We start from the raw sequence: 16,490 nt of genomic DNA, 5'->3' as shown, positions 1-16,490 counted from the left end.
ACTGGAATAAAAGATAGCAAAATGCACAAAAGTAGTACCTTGCCAAATAAGGCTATATGTGATTTAAAATTTTTTTATAGTTCCTTATTTATCTTTTGGTTTTTTTCAACTTTTTTTAAAATTTTTTATTTTTTATAAACATCTATTTTTATCCCCAGGGGTACAGGTCTGTGAATCGCCAGGTTTACACACTTCACAGCACTCACCAAAGCACATACCCTCCCCAATGTCCATAACCCCACCCCCCTTCTCGTAAGCCCCCTCCCCCCAGCAACCCTCAGTTTGTTTTGTGAGATTAAGAGTCACTTATGGTTTGGCTCCCTCCCAATCCCATCTTTTGTATAAAATTTTTGAAGTCTCTGTTCAAATAGTAGTCTGTGTTTTACGGCGGTCCCCCTTGGTGGGAAGGGAAGGTCTGGTTGTCCCGTCCTGGTCCAGGTTCTTTAGATTTGGTGATAAAAGGAAGAGCTACTCCCAGGTCTCCTGTTGTTCCTTGGTACAGATGTCTTCTACCTTTCACTATATCTAAATATATTTGCCTCTCTCTTTCTCTGCCTTTTACTTACTCCTTTCCTTTCTTTAGGCCCCCCTTTTTTTATCATTATCATCAAATATTGATTTTAAAATATATCAAATTTATCCACAGGCTCACCCCCTAAAATGGTGTCCTTAGTAATAGGCTAATAGCATGTAGGTGAAAAAATGTATGGGGATAGTTCTTTTCTTTCTGTTTAAAATGTATTAAAAAGCATTGTATTTTCATGGCACTTGCCTTTATATCATGTGTCAATTAATCAAGTTATATGAGCTGGAATGAAAAGAGTCCAGTCTTCTGTGCTATACAGTTCTAGAGGTATGAAAAGCAATGAGCCATTGGCACAGATTGTCCGCAGAGGATGAGCCACAGGGTTTCAGTAGAATGTCTTTGTCTTCTGAAATTCATCCTCTGTTTCTCAAATTCTCTGCCATTACCTCTGCTTGACTCCATGTCTAAGGGCTTCCCCGCCTCTTGGCCCAACGTATGCCCTTCTCGATTCAGGTTATTTCAGAGTCATGCCTGTTTGCTCATGGATTTCCTTAAGAACACCCACTTCTTGTAGCAAGGTTTTGCCTTCTTTTTTCACCAAAAGGGGAAAATTATCATTTGCCAAAAGATTTTTCTATTTTTCAGGTCCTTTCTAAATGACAGCTCATCATTCAGCCTTGTTGTCAACAGCCTCTGTCTTCCACTCTGGTTACTACAGTTTGTATCTGTAAGACAGTCATCATTTTCAACTTTCTCACACCAGTGGTCTGCTAGTTGGCTGAATTTATTCCATCTCCAGTCATCTCCTTTCTTATTAGATATGACCTTAGATTCAAGGCAGTAGCAAGCCCTGTCATCAGTAACGTGCAATTATTCACACTTTAATTTCATTCATTTTCTAAGCTAGAGGCGGGATGTCTGAGATTTCTGATTTAATTTGGTTTGTTCACTGAACTCAGTATGTTGCTCAGTCCAGCTGTCTGCTTCCTGTTCTATATGCTTCCTAAGCCTGATATTTTCTTATCAAACAAGAATTTGTATTTAATTGTCTCATATAGTTTAGTTTCATAAGGGGAACTTGCTACTTTTGAAAATTTTACACACTTTCTTATAAGAGTAGATAAAAAGAAATGAAAAATAATACATTATAATGTAGCACAATATAATAGGTTCTATTATTTCCTAGTTAGAACACATTAAAAATTTTTTTTTAAATTCCAGTGTCATAAAAATCCCTTGTTGGTTTTTCACCTTTCAACTCACATCTTTAATTAATATCAAAGGTATCAGCATTACCATGTGACCACGCAAGAGTTTTTTCTTTTACTTTAAATTTCCAATTTTTATTTCATTTCTTTATAGTCTTCACCAGTGGTTTTCAATATTCAGCATTTATCAGAATCACCTGGAGAGCTTGTTGTGCCCAAGACTGCTGGGCCCCACCCTGGAGAGACTTTTCCACTAGATCTGGGATGGAGCAGAAGAATTTGCATCTCTGACTTTTCCCAGGTGTTACTGACACTGCATTCCATGGATCTGTGCTAATGTAATGATTCTGTTAAAAAAAAATTATTTTTAAGTATTTTTCACTTAATTTTAAATTTTTATAATGTTCTCCATTTCCTAAGTTTTAAAATCTGATGTTGTCTATGTAAAGCTGTATCTAAAAGCTCATTACAACGCAGAGATAAATAAGAGAGGTTCCTGACCTTCCTTGAATATCCCAATTCCTTTTCCCAGAGCAGATGTTTTTGACTCTCAGGATTCTTCACGAAAATCTGATCAGCTGATGTTGATCTCTATGGGCAGCTGACGACTTCTGGAAAAAAGGCACAATCAAAGGCTCTGGGCTTGGGTCCTGTTTGTTTGGAACTCCAGCTCTGCGTCTGTAGGGGTATCTTTGTTTACAGGTATACTTAGGGCCAAACTTTTTGCAATACTTAGTTCCTGGGTGACTTAGATGACTTGGCACTGATGTCTCTGATCTGAAGTTTAAGGACTGGCATCTTTAAGCTTGACATTATCCTCTTCAAGCATTTTCCATTCAGAAGTTTACTTTTGTGTTTCACCTGTTGGCCTAGTGGAAAACTGTTTTGCCCTTCTCTATGGTACCGGTCTGATGTCCTGACATCCTTTGTGTTGGCTTTATAGTCTTAACTGGGTGTCACACAGCTTTCTCTCACAGGCTCAGCTGTGGCCAATGAGATACCCCCTTCCACGGAAGAAGTGTGGTAATTGAAAAACCAGACGGGGCTTAAGGCTTCAACAACATCCCAGAGTGGGGCCTCTTCTGCGGACTTAGAGATGAGCTCCTTATATTCCCAGGTTCAGATTCCCAGCCACTCTGGCATCTAGCATTTTCTCTATTTACTCCACGATATGAGGCTTGAAAGAGGAAAGGGTCTTGGGTGGGCTCACTTACTGAATCAGTGATGAAGTGTGACTCCACGGCAGGCAGAGGTCTTCTCTTGGGAGAAACCTGGATTCCACAGGAAATGGCTGTACTGCTCCCTGGTCTCATCCAGAAGGCCTGGAGGCAGCGTCTTCCCTGTGCCCGAGCTTCTGGGAGTCTGGATTGCCAGGTAGACGTTCGTGTCCTTAGCACTAGCTGATTCCTTAAATCTGTGAGTTCTCCCACGTTCTTGGAATCCCCTAGGAGAGTTCTTTTATTCTAGGTTTCCTTTCTTCCTCCTTCCTTCCTCCCTTCCTCTCCTTCCCTTCCTTTTCCTCCATTTCTTTCTTCCTTTATTCCCCCTTTTCTTCCTTCCTTTCCTCTCACCTTATTAGAACTCTCTTTACCGAAGTATCGAGTACAAATCTTCTTAAACCTGGTGATTCACAGACCTGTACCCCTGGGGATAAAAATATATGTTTATAAAAAATAAAAAATTATATTAAAAAAATAAAAAAAATTATTTTAACTCTTTTAATATAATTTTAAGCTATTCTTTTTGACTATGAGTTTTCTTCTTTTTTTTTTTTTAAGATTTTATTTATTTATTTGACAGAGAGATCACAAGTAGGCATAGAGGCAGACAGAGAGAGAGAGAGAGAGAGAGGAGGAAGCAGGCTCCCTGTTGAGCAGAGAGCCCGATGCGGGGTTCGATCCCAGGATCATGACCTGAGCTGAAGGCAGAGGCTTAACCCACTGAGCCACCCAGGCGCCCCGAGTTTTCTTCTTTTTTCTGTTACATGCTGATTGGTTCTGTTGGCAACTTTTCAAACTTTTTCTACTGAAGATCATTAACAGCGCTGTATTCCACAGATCATGTATCTCATGCTAATTACGAAATAAAGCCAGGTCAGTGTCAATAGTTAGAAAAAAAGAAGTCATTATTAATAATATATGATGACATCTGTGGAGGCTAATATTAAGTCACACTATTTTCTTTACCTCCAAATTCCAGAATTTATTGAGAACAAAGAAGCATTGGCAAATGCCTATGAGTATTATCAGTTTATCAGCTTGTTATAGACAAGATTTAATAGGAACTATGGTTGGGATCTGGGGCCAAATGGATTATTCTAATTTCATTCTAAATTTAAATGACTATCCATAGCCAAAACTGGATGACCATAGTTCCATTTCCCACCCGCTCCAGCTTTGGTGACAGAGCATGCCCCTATAAACTCACAGTTTGATGGAGGAGAAAACGTATTTCTTGAGGAAAAGCCATAATGAAAGAAAATTAGAAAGAAGTCCCTGGAAGGGGTAAAGTACAGTATGCTTAATTCCTTCTCCTGAGTTCCCTAGTCAAGATAAACTGATGGGATTCTATCTGAACAGGAAGATTACTTCTATCTAAATTTTCTGAGATACACTAATTTTTCTGATATACATTTGCTATACCTACTGTCCAAGATACAGTAGGTATAGCAAATGTATATCATAGAAGCCAGACATAAATCGTAAAATTAAATTTCTTAAGATAAATAATGCTTTCTGATACACATTTGCTATACCTACTGTATCTTGGACAGTATCTTGGACAGTAGGTATAGCAAATGTATATCATAGAAGCCAGACATAAATCGTAAAATTAATTTTAATTTTAATTTTTCTGATATACATTTGCTATACCTACTGTATCTTGGACAGTAGGTATAGCAAATGTATATCATAGAAGCCAGACATAAATCGTAAAATTAAATTTCTTAAGATAAATAATGCTTTTTTTCCTCTTCTTGCATTTTCAGTATCACAAGATAGATGGGGATAATGCTCTATGCAACATACAAATGTGATTTAAGGATCCAAAAAGTACTCAGGATTGTTTTTTAAAAGCAGAGGTGCTGGGGCGGCTTAGTTGGTTAAGAGTCTGCCTCTTGATTTTGGCTCAGGTCATGGGATGGAGCCCTGTGTTAGACTCAGCTCAGTGCAGATTTTCTCTCTCCTCTCCCTCTGCCCCTCCCCCAACTCGTGTGCCTGGGTGCTCTAGCTTTCTCTCTCAATAAATAAATCTTAAAGAAAAAAAAAGCAGAGGGGCTAAATCCAAAATAAAAACATCTGCACAAGGGAACATAATTTGGTAAGGATACTTGCAAAACCCCTCAAAATCAATGAGGTTCTTTGAACTCCTTAGAATGAGTTTGGATACAGTACAATTAAAGAGGTTAGACTTGTACATAGATTAAGAGGCCTTGCAACTATTGTAAAGTGCTAATCAATTGAACTCTTAGGGTAAACTTTATGATATTGAGATTTTGTTCATAATCATCCATAAGGCAATGAAATACTCTCTTGGGACCAATTGCACTTGACAGTCTGAAAGAGCTTGAGTTTATGCTTTCTGCTGGCATATAATCATGCAGGATAAAGATATCCATACGGCCTGCTCACTTTGAGACCATTTCAGCATTCAAGTTCAACAGATGGACTGCAGAGATCTGCCAAGGGAAAGAAGTTGACAAGGCTGGGAATATTGCCATTACCTATAAGGACAAATTTCAAAGGAGGGATTTTGTCTACCTATCTTCAATAATTTTAATGAGCATACATCTATATTTTAGGGCCCTGTGGGTGCTCGGGCAATATGTTCAGTCTTGTTTCTTCTAGGCTTAATAAAGAAAGATGAGTGCAATGATTGCTTATTTTAAGTTGTATGTTAATTTAACTTGAATTAGCTTTAATGAAATTGCAAATATTTGCCACTAATTCAATTCAATCACTTTAAATAATTTATTCATTTACATTTATTGAAAATAGAGGTGTGGTACCTCTTAAGTTACAAGAGATATAAAACTGAATATGACATTGTGTGTCTTTAATCAGGAAATTCATAGGTCTTTTAGGAGACAGGCTTGCAAATTAATAATTAAAATCTGTATAAGGTATGAGAAGTAATACATGCATTAGCAATGCAGAGGTACACTAGTTCATTAGCTGCATGAAACAAGTAATCAGCTCAGGGGAGATCAATGAAGGGTTTACAGAAATACAAAGAAAGCACATTTTTCATGATATACTTTCATAACTTTTGAATACGATCTCTAGTGTGTCGTGCAAGATAATTTTTCAGATGATAAAGTTTTGATGATATTAAGCACAGCTCATTGAATGGACAAAGACTATTTACTTCAAGATATTTTATTACAACGAAGAAATGAGTAGATTTGTGTGCGTGTGTTTTTTGTTCTTGTGGTTTTTAATGATGGAAGGGGTGGCCTGGCATAAAGGAGAGTCTCAAGAACTTTCCCTCCTGTGACTTTGGTTTTATCAATTTTCAGGATGAGCCCAAGGTCAAATTTTGGGATTCATCTGGTAGGATCTATGCTTTCATTCTTTCCCCTATGTTTAAAAATTTCATAATTAGGAGATTGGATTTTGCCAAAAACATGAGGTATTTTCAGGTTATTTTTCTATGAGTTGGAAACTGAAAACATACATGATGAGAAGGCCAAAAATTTATGTTTCTTTTCTCTAAAGGTAAAGTTGCACAAACAATTGTTATTCACTAGATGGCAGAATACTAATGGAAAACTCTGGCACAGTGTGTTTGGTTTCATAAATGTGTTGGGTAATTTGATTTAAGGGCCTCTGTGTCGCTGCAAAATTCAATGACTCATTCTTCGGTGACATTAAATATATATGAATACTCTGAAATATCTCCTACCACAGATGAAGGTGGTTTCCATAAATAAATAATAGAATCTTAGATTTGTGGGGAACTTTTTATCATCCTTGTTTCCTCTGGCATGCCCCTAGACCTGTGCCTTCTTCGGTGTTTCCTAAGACAGTTGTTTTCATTATAATTCTCCTGGCTTCCTAACTCATAAATCTGGGAAATATTCTTGCATCCTTTCTCTTTCTTGCCCACCTTTAACAAGATTAACATGAACAAAGGTCAACAGCTCGTGTTTGTGATATGTCCCACCTCCCAACCCCCCCCCCCCCCACACTTAGTTTTTGCTCCTAATACATTCAAGGCACTGCTCTGAGTAAGCCATTCTCCTTTTTCACACAGGCTGCTATTACCTGTTTTCTACCTGTCTTCTCTGCCTTGAGACCTGGTGTGATACTAGCTCAGCATGATCTTTCTAAAACACAAATTTCATGGCATCAGGCTATTTTTTAAAAACTGTGGCCTGGAGTGCCTGGGTGGCCAGTTTGATAAACATCTGACTCTTGATTTTTAGCTCAGGTCATGATCTCAGAGGGTTGTGAGATTGAGTCCCCATTGGGCCCCACACTCAGCAGGAGTCTGCTTGAGATTCTCTCTCTCTCTCCCTCTGCCCCTCCCCTCTCGCTTTCTCTTGAATAAATAAATAAAGCCTTAAAAAAATAAAATACTTGCCCTCCATAATACTGGAGCACTGGGTGTGGTGCATAAACAATGGATACTGGAACACTGAAAAGAAATAAAAAATAATAATAAAATAAAATACTGTAGGAATCATTTTTTACCTATCAGATAGGCAGAAAATTTTAAAAAACAAAATTTGAGGGGCGCCTGGGTGGCTCAGTGGGTTAAAGCCTCTACCTTCGGCTCCGTTCATGATCCCAGGGACCTGGGATTGAGCCCCGAATTGGGCTCTCTACTCAGCGGGGAGCCTGCTTCCTCCTCTCTCTCTGTCTGCCTCTCTCCCTACTGGTGATCTCTGTCAAATAAATAAATAAATAAATAAAATTAAAAAAAAAAAAAAAAACAAGCAACAAAATTAGATAAAAACTCCCATTGGCATAGTATCCAAATCCAGCCATATGGATACTAGACATTCTCCCTACACTGATGAGAGGGCCACCCAGCATCTCTGTTTGTGACAGGTCGCTGTACTATCTATCTATCTATCTATTTTTAAAGATTTTATTTATTTATTTGACAGAGAGAGAGATCACAAGTAGTCAGAGAAGCAGGCAGAGAGAGAGGGGGAAGCAGACGCCCTGCTGAGCAGAGAGCCCGATGTGGGGCTCAATCCCAGGACCCCGGGATCATGACCCGAGCCAAAGAAAGAGGCTTTAATCCACTGAGCCACCCAGGTGCCCCAATATTTTTAATATAAAAATAAATATTTTCTTTGAACAATTACTCTGCTATTAATGCTCTTGCAACATTATTTCTAAGACCCAAGCCTATGAAGAACCTTACCAATAATACAGAAATGTTTTAGGCTGGAATGTTTACATAATGGAATACTGTGTAGTCAGGATAAAGTGGATCAAAATGTGTTGATAGGGAACCATTTTCAAGGTGAATGACTACTTGAAAGAGCAAGGTGCAGAGTATAATGAAGAGGATGAGTCATTTGTGGTAGAATATTTACTTCATGTTTTTCCCATGTATCCTACAAACCCACATATGTGTGTGAAGCCCCAGAGCGTAGTGGCAAATAGCATAGATCATGGAGCATTCCCTCTGGGTTCAAAGCCTAACTTTGCCACCTACTCGTTCTATGACTCTGAGTGAGTTAGTGAGTCTTTCTGAGCCTCAATGTCCTCTTTGTAAAATGGAAAGGAAAGTAGCGTACCTAATAGCCCTATTGTGAGGATTGAATGGGTTAATAAATATAACTGACTTTGCATACCATCTGATACATTATAAGATCTCCATTTAGTGTTCACCGGGGATTAATAATACATTAGTCAACTTTTTACCAGAAAGGTGTGTAAGAAACAATTTTGGAAGATGGTGTAGGGGCTAAGGGATGTCTTTTTTTTTTTTTTTTTTAAACATACCACACAAGTACCATTAAAAAGGAAATACCTCTAAAATCTTTCAGTGGTTCTCCATTGCTTTTCAGTGAATTTGAAATTAATTTTATCATTCAAGGCCTTTCATGACCACAAATGTTCTCCCTGTTTGGCTTTACTTTGTGGACCTCTCCTATCCTCTGGTCATAGGATTTGTTCATTTCTTTGAAGCTGTTATGTCCTCACAGATATTCTTTCCTCTGACAGGATGTTCTTCTCACACTTCCAGAAAGCCCTTGCCTCTGCTCCTGTGCGTTTTCACAGGCTCTTATAGCACTTTGAGTGTTCTTGTGTTATATAGCTTATTTACCTGGTGATAGCTAGTTCAAATATTTACCTCATCCATTTATTGTAAACGCCTAAAGGCAAGAGCTATGTCGTTTTTTATCTTCATGCATCATTATCTATGACTGTGACCAAGTATTTGCTTAATAATATTAAATTAATGAATAAATGAAGTGAAAATAAAATCTGCTTCCCCTGTAGGCACACCCATAAATTCCTGCTTTCAAGGGTAGAAAATAGAAACCTCGCGGGGTACTTCAAACTGAGTGGATTAAGGAGTTGGTTACACAGGGGTAGGAAGGCTCAATGTATAAAAAGGTGGTATATATCTAAGTCAGATGATTGTAAGATGTTAGAGCAATACCAGGAGAGACAGGATTATGGTCCTAAGAGTTTGATGGAAGGACTCAATGGGCCTGGTGCTTTGGAACTGAAGGGACACTACAATTTGTACCGGGATCTCTGAACAGGGGGTGTGGTCTAGTGAGTGTCAGACCTCTGAAGACAGTGTTGCCTAGTGGGCACTCAGATTGCTGATGTGGAAAGACAGGTAGGTGTTAAATGGTCTCAGACCATGGCCCAGTGGGTAAGCACATGGCTTGGCTCTCCAACTACTAAGATAGGATTGCGGCTATTGTTGGTACCTTGAGGGTACTTGGAGAAGCTGGGCCTAGGAGTGTTGAAGGAAGGAAGGATGGGTCAACAATCTACAGCTAATGCCCAGAGGAGGTGGAGACAGGAAGGCAGTCTTTCTTTCTTTCTCTTGCTTACAGTTCTGCACTGAAGAATTAACTACATTTTTCTTCTAATGCAATTTTCCTCCATTGACAGATCTTAACAGGAAGCCAACTGGCAAGGAAGCTTAGGAACTGTACTTTGGAGAATTTCATCTCCACCCTCTCAGAACAGTACACAGAAGGTTGGACTGGTTTCTGAAAGACAGTAAGTAGCTCCAAAGTGGGATGTGTTAAAGATTTTCTATCCTTCCCAAAGTTGAATTTGTAGTCCTGAAATACAATTGAAAAAAATCTCTCTCTGCTTTAAGGACCTGATTCAGATTTTCTGCACAAACACTTGAAATTTATGTAACACCTCATGATTTTTCATTGTAGTTTCACATACATTACCTCTTTTTGAGCTTTACAACACAAATAATTATTTCCATCTTACATGTGAGTTTAGAGCATCCTGTAGTTCTTAGACTTTTTTTTATTTTGGTTATTTTCTTGCTTTCAAATTTGATTTAAAATATTTTTAGATTTACAAAAATTTTCAAAATAATATAGTAGTGTATTACCAACAGCAATGAATGAGTATGCCTGTTTACCCAGCCTTGCTAACAGGTTGTGTTTGGACACTTCCAAAGTTTTGACATTCTGAAATATCTCAGTGTTGTTTTAATTTACATATCCTTATTTATGAATGAGTTTGGACATTTTTTTCATAACTTCAGGATTAGTCCTATTTATTTCTTATGAATTGTCTATTTATATGTTATTTTCTCATTTTTCTGTCTGATTGGATCTGTTCTTCCATTTTTTTTTTTTTAAATATTTTATTTATTTATTTGACAGACAGAGATCACAAGTAGGCAGAAAGGCAGGCAGAGAGAGAGGAGGAAGCAGGCTCCCCGCTGAGCAGAGAGCCCGATGCGGGGCTTGATCCCAGGACCCTGGGATCATGACCTGAGCTGAAGGCAGAGGCTTTAACCCACTGAGCCACCCAGGCGCCCCCTGTTCTTCCATTTTAAAAAATTGTTTATATATTGAGAATTTTAGTCCTTTTTAATGTATGTTGAAAATATTTTCAGTTGCTTTTGGACTTTAACCATGGTATTCTTTGTGATAAAATATATTTTTTCTTTTTAAATTGTTATGTAGTCAAATCTATCCTTTTTTTTCTTTTTTTAAATTGTCCCTGGATTTGGAGTTGACATTAAAAACTTCTTAGATTGTAGTTCGAGAGGATTCTTCCATGCTTACCTATACTACTTTCATGGTTTCAAATTTTACATGTAGATCTCTAAACTATTTACGATTTATTTCAGTATATGGTACAAAATATGCATGTGATTTTCTCTTTTCCCAAATGACTATCATGTTGTTCTAGCAAAACTTATTAACTGTCTTTCCCCTGATGATTCAAGAAGACATCTTTATCATATGCTAAATTTCTGTGTTTATATGTATGTGTATCTCCATATATTTGGACCTATTCTACTTCTGGGCTTTTTATTTATTTCACTGGTATATGGGTCTTCATGAACCAATACTAAACTATTTTAATTATAGACACTCTCCTCTCTTTAAATATCTGGTTGGGTTAATTCCACCTCATAATTTTTCTTCTTCAGTGTTGCCCTGAATATTTTTATATTTAAATATGAATTATACCATCAATTTTCTAATTTAATTGAGAAAAAACACTTGTTAGTGTTTTTATTGGGATTGTATTACATTTATAAATTAGGGAACACTGACATCTTTATTATGCTGCATTATTCTATTTAAGAACAAATGATGTTTTCCCATTTGTTAAAATTTTACTTTTGTGTCTTCTAAGGGCTTTTAAAGATTTTTGTCATAAAATCGAATAGGTTGGGCACATTTCTTTTTTAAGTTTATTCCCAAGTATTTAATCTCCTCTTCTGCTATTATAGATGGTTTATCTAACATGTATCTTCACTTGGTTATTGTTTGTATATTTAAAGGCCATTAATTTTTTATGTCAATTTCATATACTGCTACCTTACTGAATTATTTTTGAGGTAGTTTTATGATTGATTCTAAGATTTCCTGGATATGTTATTGTCATCTATAAATAAAAATCATTTCACTTGTTTTTCAGCCCATTCTTATGCCTTTAATTTATTTTGTTTTTATCAGCTAATACCTCTAGTACAATGTAGAATAGTTATGGGATAATGGGATACTTTTGTTGTTCCTGTTTTTAGAGAAACATCTCCATTGTTTCTCCACTAAATTAGATACTAGCTTAAGACTAAGGTATAATATTTCTAATATTAAGAAAGTATTCCGCAGTTCTTATTTTTTTTAATCATGGATGGATTTCAGTTTTGTCAAAGGCTCTCTTCTTATCAATGGCAACAATTCTATGATTTTTTCCCCCTTCGACTTATTAAAGTGGTATATGTTATTAATGGATTTCCTAAGATTGAACCAACTTGCATTTTTAAAATAAAGTCAGCTGTTGATTATTATCTTCTTAATCTGGTGTTGGGTTCTGTTTGGTAGGATTTAATTTAATGTTTTTGTATGTATATACACTAGTGATAATGGTCTTTAATTTTCTGTATTTTTACTGTCTTTATCAGGTTCAGGTATCAGTGTAATAATTGTGTCATAAAAGGATTTGAACATTTCCTTCCTTTTTTCTGGAATAATTTAGAGAGCATTGGGTCTATCTGGTCTTTGAAGTTTGGTAGAATTCTCCTGTGAAAACATCTGAGGTTTGTACTTTTCTCAGACTAGTTGCTGTAGTGAGTGGAATAGTGGCCCCTCAAATACTGTGTTCTAGTCCTGATCCTCAGAACCTGTGGTGGTGACCTTGTTTGGAAAAAGAGTCTTTGGGTCTTCGCAGGTAAAATTAAAGATCTCAAGATGAGAATCCCCCCCAGATTAGAATGGACTCTAAATCCAATGGTGGGTGCCCTTTCAAGAAAGAGAAAAGAAGATACAGAGACACAGAGGAGAAGGCCATGTGAAGACAGAAGTAGAGAATGGTGTAACTGCCATAAGCTAAGGAATGCCAGGAGCCACTGGAGGCTGCAAAAGGCAACAATAGGTTCTATCCTAGAAACTTCAGAGGGAATGTGGCCCTGATGATGCTTTGATTTCAGATTTGTGGCCTTCAGAACTGTGTGAGAATTAATTTCTCTTGTTTCAAACCAAATTTGTGATCATTTGTTACAGCAGACCAGAAAAGCAAATACAGTTCCTTAATAATTTCACTTCTTTTATGGAGATGGTCTTTTAAAGCATTCTAATGCTAATGGGATCAAATCTGGTAGTCCGTGTTTCCCTAGGAGATTGATTCATTTTACCTAAGTTTTTAAATGTATTTGCATAAATATCTGTATAATATTATCTGATGATTTAATGTTTTTTCTTCTGTTTCAGTGTTTTTCTCATGATATTATTTTTCGTGTTTATACTTTTTTGTTATTGATCAGGTCAGCTAATGATAGCTACATTTTTAATTTTTTCATAAAAACAGGGTTTTAACTTACAAAGCACATATACTATTTTCTATAGTGTACCTCAGTTTAATCTTTTGAAAAGTCTTTCCTTTTGTGTTTTCTTTTAGCTTACTTTGTTCTGTTCTTTTTCTAGTTTTTAAAAATGGGACATAAATTCATCTATTTTTTATTACTTCATTTTTATTGATAAAAGTGTTCAGTGCTATACATTTTCCTCTGATCACTGCTTTACATGTGTCCCCTAGACTGAGATGTAGTGTCCTTTTCTGTATTATTTCTACCCAAGTGTCACTTATTATAAGTTATTTCATTTCTTTCTTTCTTTTTCCAGTTTTCATATGGGAAGGTCTGTGCTTGGAAATATAAATAAAATTAATGCAAGTCCCCAAACCTCATACTATCAAATGTATAGTGATTGTCCTGTGACTCCCATAAATTCCCAGTGTATTAGAAAAGTCCTCCATAGTCCAAAGTAGGCCAACCACTTATAATCTGAAAAGCAATACAAATATTTTTCTTCTCTTGTGTCTAAAAGTGAAATATTAGAAAATAAGACAATTGGTCCCATTTTCTTTCCTCTGTTTTCAGCTGCATCCAAATAAATGGACTTTGTCCATGGCCTTTTTCTCATAGTCCCCCGTGGGAAGATTGTTTTATTAAAACATGTAAGTAGACTGTGGAAAACTAAAACAGGCTAGATTTAAATGACAAAATTACCTCAGAAGCCAACTGATAGCACATGTTTATTAGAAGGGTAAGAGGTTTTTTTTTTTTTTTTTTTTTTTTAACAGTAAGAAATGAGTTTTTAAAGAATCTACATTAATAAAATTTTAGACACTTTTGTAAGAAATTATAATTGTTAAAGTTCCTAATTGAGTAATTAAATTGCATGACTTTATAAATTTGTGAGCTTTATAAACTAGTGAGTTTAACTTTAATTTTAATAGTTAGAAGAAATCTAAAACCAATAATAAATAACCCAAGGCATTATAGGAACATTATTTTTTTATTTTTAAATGTTATTTATTATTTTTTTAAAGCAAGCTCCATACCTAGCATGGAGTCCAAAAGGAGGGCTTGATCTCAGGACCCTGAGATCAAGACCTGAGCTGAGATCAATGGTCAGATGCTTACCCAGCTAAGCCATCTTGGTGCCCCATTGTCGAAAATTTTAATTTAAACCTAAATTCAAAAGATTTAATTGCATCCTTCGTGAATATTATTTACCTTTTTTATTGTTGTTATGATAAAGGATAGTGTTGGTTTCTTTAAATAACACCTTTTCTGAGTCTTAATATGTGACATGAATGTTAACCTTAATTTATCTGAGAGTAGTTCTAAATGAAGTGAAAAATCAGAAGCTAAAATTATTAAGGTACTAAAATATATTATCAAATAAATTAATTGTACTGAATTCTTATGTTTACATAGGAAAACAAAGCAAGTAAAGACTTGGCCTGTTAAATTATCAGTTAAATATTGTGGATATTGCATGAATATGGTGAATGGAATGAAAATAGTTTAAAATCCCCTTCAAAGAAGAATGAATCAGAAACATACTGGGAGAATGCAAAATTATAATGAGTAATTAGTAATTTCTACTGAAGGTCAGAGTTTAGGTTGAGTGTTAACAGTGATTTCATCTTTAATTTGATGATGGAAATTTAACAGCTTATTGGCATTCTCAGTAATGTGCAATTTGATAATATTCAAATATAAAATCCATGAAAAGTGTTAAATAAAATAAAGAACAAATACCGTACTTTATAAGGAGAATTAACTCCTGGGTAAATATGCCAGGTTTACAATTTACAACATTTAATTGGGCATTAATCAAATATAACATAGCACATTAGCTCTTGTGTATTTTAAATAAATACAGTAAAAGGGAACATTTACCAAATCATCTAAAGTTTATTTGGATGGTTCATGGGATTTGGAAACTGAGAACTAAAATTTATTATATAGGATCTTTAAACCTAATTCTTGCTTTGAATTGTGTTGGTAGAACCATGTAAATTTTAGTCCAAAGGGTGATTTAACTCCCAGTTTCCAGATGAAATAGAGAAAGAAAATAGAGTGAAATCTATCTTTACATAAATAATCATGCCCCTTTTTAATAATGCTTTGGCTATACAGGACCAACTAGTAGGATTTATAATACCTCAATCCTATTACTCAGTAAAATCAAAAGAAAATGCAAATCGTAATCCAGAATTTTATTTGGCTAAAAAAGAGATTATTTCGTTAAACGGATCATTGTGTGTAAGATGAGGAGGAGAAATTGAAATGCTGAACAAGAATCCCAAGAGAGTAGGAAGAGATCATTTTCACCTTGTCACATTTAATAATAGAAATACAGGGGAAAAGTGAGGAACACAGACCCAGCAATGGTGCTTTTCTTGTCAACCATGTGGACATCTCACCTCCTTTCATTAGGATGACAAAGAATTAGCATGTTCATCTTAGGATGCTTTCCAGGGGATGTTTCATTACTATATACGGTATCTATCTGTCATCTATCTATCTAAATTTTCTAGAAATTCTTGGAAATTATCAGGCTATTAGAGATTTTAAAGAATTGAGCTATTTTTTAAAAAGATTTATTTATTTATTTTATTCATTCATTCATTCATTCATTTATTTATTTTAAGATTTTATTTTTATTTATTTGTCAGAGAGAGAGCACACAGGCAGAGTGGCAGGGAGAGGCAGAGTGAGAAGCAGGCTCCCCACTGTGCAGGGAGTCCTATGTGGGACTCTGGGATCATTATTTATTTATTTTAGAGAACACTCTCACACACATGCAAATGGAGCTGGGGGCAGGGGGAGAAGGAGAGCAGGAGAATCCAAGCAGACCCCCACTGAGCCCAGAGCCCTATTTGAGGCTTGATTCCATCACCCTGAGATCATGACCCCAGCCAAAACCAGAAGTGGGATGCTCAACCAACTGAGCCACCCAGGTTCCCTGAAGAACTGAACGTATTTATTTAATTTTTTGCTGCTCTCAGATTGATTTCCTGCTAACACAATTCTGTGGCTTGAACACTTGCTAGTTTTAGGTGATGTGCAGGGACACTGGGGAATCGTTCAGCTGCTTTAGAGCGTTCAAGCCTAGGTGGTCTCAGTTCTGTGAAGTCAACGCTTCCCTGAACACCGTATTTGAACTAAAGTGCAGATCAGACATCTACCACATAACCATTTAGAATTTTAACGTGAAGTTCCCTGATTTTGACAGGATGGTGCTGGAATGTTTTAATTCTTCATAAAAC

At 36.2% G+C, this 16,490-nt stretch overlaps 1 long non-coding RNA gene across 3 annotated transcripts in view; it reads left to right on the top strand.

Moving 5' to 3' along the window:
- Window positions 1-9,277: 9,277 nt before the first annotated feature.
- LOC131834123 (uncharacterized) overlaps window positions 9,278-16,490 on the top strand; it is a 47,414-nt gene continuing 40,201 nt past the window's right edge. For 2 of the 3 annotated variants that reach the window (XR_009354759.1, XR_009354761.1), the window contains exons 1-2: window positions 9,278-9,549; window positions 9,831-9,941. This is a non-coding gene — a long non-coding RNA (uncharacterized LOC131834123). The remainder of the gene's footprint in view (window positions 9,550-9,830; window positions 9,942-16,490) is intronic. The other variant, XR_009354760.1, reaches the window with a different exon arrangement.

Source organism: Mustela lutreola, chromosome 6, assembly GCF_030435805.1.
Source record: "Mustela lutreola isolate mMusLut2 chromosome 6, mMusLut2.pri, whole genome shotgun sequence".
Classification (NCBI taxonomy): Eukaryota; Metazoa; Chordata; class Mammalia; order Carnivora; family Mustelidae; genus Mustela; species Mustela lutreola.
Note: the sequence above shows the minus strand (reverse complement) of the source record. Positions and strands in the feature narration are given on the sequence as shown.